The sequence below is a fragment of the Galeopterus variegatus genome, unplaced genomic scaffold, assembly GCF_000696425.1.
Source record: "Galeopterus variegatus unplaced genomic scaffold, G_variegatus-3.0.2 Scaffold167, whole genome shotgun sequence".
Classification (NCBI taxonomy): domain Eukaryota; kingdom Metazoa; phylum Chordata; class Mammalia; order Dermoptera; family Cynocephalidae; genus Galeopterus; species Galeopterus variegatus.
Window position 1 is genome coordinate 69,489 of NW_007726278.1, and position 4,789 is coordinate 74,277.

The following is a 4,789-nucleotide window of genomic DNA, read 5'->3' on the forward strand; positions in this document are numbered from 1 at the left end:
AAATACCCCAGGACAGACCTGCCGATATGTGTGCACCATGTTATTCATTCTTAGAGATGCTTTCTTGGCTAAAATAATGGTGGGGTTTTTTGTTGTTTTGTTGATTTGCTTTTGGTTTGGATAGTAGGAGACGGCAACTTTGCAGTCTGTCATTGTGCTTTGTGACCTAACTTGCTGAGCATTTTAGTCTAAAAATTCCTTATTCCTTTCGTTGCAGATAACTTAAAATGAATTAAAGCCCTTCTTTGTCAATATGTCATATTCACAGTGTGGCAAAATATGTTTCTTTCAATGAGAAATAACCCAAACAAATGTTATACATTTAAAATTCTGTAAGAAAAGTGGATGTCACCATGGGGGAAATTCCAGTGGTTGCTGTGTAGTGGCCAACCCAGGGAAAGGGAGACTTTCCTGTTGGAGCCAGTGTCTGGAATTGTGAGCCTGAGATGGGAAGTAGAAGATGGGGGACGAGGAGCCTGGAAGAAAAGCACTGCAGACACTTCATGTATCCATGGCACAGTTGCTTTCCTGCAAACGCATGGAATAGAATGGTCTTGCTGAAACCAGGGGAGGGGATATTAGTCATACCATTTTTGTCATAGCTTTCCTAATTTCTCACAAATACCTACCTGAGAGGGAGTTTTTATTGGCGGCCATGGACCAGGAACTGTGTTGACAAAAACCTTCTTGGGATGGATCAAGGAATTCCAAAGGGCAGCAGTGGGACCAAGGAAAAGTTCAAGGGAGGTAGACTTCATTCCAGCCTAACAACTGGCGCACCGGACCCTAAACTGTCTGGGTGTGGAAAGTCGCCTCCACCTGTCCCAGCTCCCAGCAGCTCCCCCTAATCATTTCTGCCTTTACTGGCTCAGCCCTGCCTAGTCTCATAACCAAAGCAACCTGCAGCCAGCTGGATATTAGTTGTCCCTGCCCGCAAGCAAGTGGACTTAGGCCAGTCTTGGCGTCCCTTGTGTTGGCTGAGTAACCTGCACTGATCGGTGCCAGGTCTAGCAAAAACACAGCACTGGAGCTTTTGCACTTCCACGCCCTGGGCTTGGCCTGCGCTGCTGCCGGTCTCCTGCCTGGCTCTCTGCCGCCCACTTTCCACTAGTTCTCCCCAGGGAAGGAGGAGCTGGAGGCCCTGCCCAGCTCACCTGCTTCCTGCCAGCCTATTTGCTCAAGGTTTGACGCTGTACCAGGGTTTTCTTCCCAGGAACAGCCTTTAAACCTCAGCCAGACAGCTGCGGAGGGCTGGTATTTCCATGTTGTTCTGATTCTTTTAGAGGCCATCACCTTCCTATGTAGAAATAGGTGGCACCCGATGACTAGTCATGGTCTGATGTTGTCTAGAGCTGTCGTTCTTCTCACCCCGAGCTGACTAAGGCTTTGCACGTGTTCCCTCTGACTGGTCACCTCCGTTGCTCCAGGGTTTGCCCCTGCTCACTTGCACCCCTCCTCACCCTGGACACTACTGGGTTCAAGGAGTGAATGTCCCCATCTGCTGCTTCAGGTCAAAAGCAGCGAGGGGAGCTTAAATCTTTCTATCTTTCTACATGTAGCAGATGCTTTCAGTGCCCTCACCTGAACCCCTTGGCATTCACTTTCAGCTGACCCCTGAAAACTTCCACTTGCAGAATTTTTTCTGGCCTCAGGAACATGTGCCTGTGGCCGTGCATGGGGAACCCGGAAGTGCTGAACAGTTCATTCCCCTGAGGCATCCTGAACCAATGACAACTGGAGAACTGGTGGATAAATACCCCAGTTTCCTGCCTCCTTGGTTGGGTTAATTCGGAGTCATGCTTTTCAGAATTCCCTAGTGGGACTGAGCTTTATTTGGCCACAGTGTTACCTTGCTTGATAAGGTGTCCTCGATTGGCTTTCTTCCCTTCCCTGTCTCATGTCCACCATTTCCAGTGTTTCCTGGTAATCTGTCAAATAAACTCCTTGCATTTGAATCCTTATCTTAGGGTCTGCCACTGTGGGAGACTCAGCACGATGTCTAGCACATAGTAGACACTCAATTAATTAATCAGTCCTCTGCAGGTCATCTACCAACGTTGCAGGTGGCATTTCTGCACTGGGAGACAGGCTATGCTATATGATTATGGAGGATTCTTTTAGGAGCAATAATTGTCCTATGTAGCAATAAATGTCCTTCTGACTAGGAGATCTGGAAAAGGAGATGTGAGATGAAAAAACATGAAAAAAAAAAAAAAGAATTTTCTCCCCTGTGCCAATGTGCTTTCAGATGTGAAGAAGAAGGCTAGACTCATGGGTTGATTATGAAATCATTCAATTTCTTGAGCCAACATTTTGCCTTTTATGGACACTGCAGCCCAGCATGCTGTGCAGGAAGTGATTTTCCATCACCTTCTGTATAGTTCACAGTGGAGCCAAAAATAATATAAGATATTCATGCCCTAGAGTATTGCATTATAAATACATATGGCCAAAGTCATATACAAAATAAAATGGTAATTACTTTATAACCTGCATTCTTGTAACACTCTTTTATGGCTGATTGGCACTGCAGTAGTATTTCTGTATTACAAGTGAGGAAATGAGTCACAAAACCTGTCAAGCAGACGTGCTGAAGACGCTCCAGCGCTGTCTGAGAAGAGCTGGAAGAAAATGTTCTTGACCACACTCCTTATATGCTCAGTCTGATGCAGGGTTTTCATACAGTGTAAGACTCTCAGATCTTTCTGATATACTTTTATAAGAGAACAAAACCTTGTGGTTAATTAGATATATGAGAGCCATCTGTGAAGGGGAATTTGATGAAATGATATATTGTTGGGGTAGAATGAGAATGTAAAAATCAGATTTTTTTTCGTAACAACTGAGTGTTTAATACGGTTGAGCAAAATCAGGTTTGTGGGTTTTTTTGCATAACAACTAACAGTTTAATATAGTTGAGCTGGTGCAAAATGACCTCCAAGAAGCTGCCTGCTGGGAAGTCTCTGAATTCCACATCCTTCCTATGAAGATAGGAGCCTATGGATGGAGCTGATGGGACAGGACAGCCCAAGAGGGGTCTGCACATGGAGTCTAGACATGCTCATGTAGTGAAGACAGATTCTTGAAGGGAGGGGACACACATGCAGTTAGCGCATCACCTGCTGAGAGGACCATGGTTGACAACAGACTCGGCAGTGTTTAGCACTTTGGAAGTCCAGAAAAGAAATAGTACAAGGTGATGTGCAGACAGGCATGGCAGCAGGGAGTGAGTAACATGCGATGATCCAAACAAACAAGCAATAATGTCTGGCAGCCCCAGGACTGGCTAAAGAGGCAGTCACTTTTTAGGCTACAAATGTAAGCTCAGAAGTTAAGAGACATTGGAACCGAGCACTGAATCGGGGCAAGGAGCTCAGTCACTACAACTAGAACCAAGGTTCAAACAAAACCAGCAACATGGCCAGTACAATGGGGACTCACTCATCTATGGAATCAGGCTTCTAAAATTCCCTGCAGCTAAGGACAGGCTTGGTCCCAAAGCTGAGGGTGGGAAATTGAAGTTGTTGGCTGAGCTTATAGTGGGTGGCACGTTCTTCCATTAGGAGGTGGGAAGGCCAGTACAGAGGCAAAAGATCTAGCAGATCACACTCCAAGTAATTCCCAAGAAGGAAAACATCCATTTCTAGGAAGTAAGGGAAGGGAGGTACCCCCCTCTTTAAAACTGAGACCCATGATGAAAGGGACACCATGTTTCCTAAAGCAGAATGAGGGCAAAAGTAAACTTAATTACCTATTTTTAAAATTAGGATCTTAGGAAAATGAGGGATTAAATGAAAAAGTAGTTGGATTCTGAAGAGATAGCTTCTAGTACGTATCCTTGGCTCTCAACTGTTTGATGTTTTTATCCATGTCTTGGCTGAAGATGTAAGCTGCATAGTTATCAAATTAGAGAATGATATAATTCTAGGAAGATAACAAAACTCTGGGTTATAAAATCAGGCTCAAAAAGAATCCTGAGGACCTTGAAATTAAAAACACAGTACCATTTACATTAGCACCAAAAATTTTAAATACTTAAGTGTAAATCTAACAAAATATGCATAAGATCTATAAGAGGAAAATTGCAAAACTGATTGAAGAAATCAAAGAACTAAATAAACAGAGAGAGATTCCTTGTTCACAAATAGAAAAATGCTAATTAAAACAAGGCACCACTATGCACTTAGTAGAATAGCCCAAAATCCAGAACACTGACAGCACCAAATGCTGGCAAGGATGTGGAACAACAGAAATTCTCATTTAACGCTGATGAGAATTCAAAATGGTACAGCCTCTTTGGAAGGCAGCTTGGCAGTTTCTTATAAAAGTAAACATACTGTTATCATATGATTCAGCAATTGCACTACTGGAAGCTTACACAAAGGAGTTGAAACTTATGTTCACACAAAAACCAGCACATGGATATTTATAGCAGCTTTATCCCTAATGTCAAAACTTGGAAACAGCCAAGATGTTTTTCAACAGGTGAATGAATAAATAAAATGTGGTATATCCAGACAATGGAATATTATTCAGTGATAAAAAGGAATGAGCTATCAAGCCATGAAAAGACATGGAGGAAACTTAAACTCATATTACTAAGTGAAAGAAGCCAATATAAAACAGCAATACATTGTATGACTCCAACTATAGGATATTCTGGAAAAGGGAAACTATGGAGACAATAAAAAGATCAGTAGATGCCAAGGGTTGGGGGAGGGAGGGATGAGTAAATGGAGCATAGAGGATTTTTAGGGCAGTGATACTAAAACGGTGGACAACTATCATT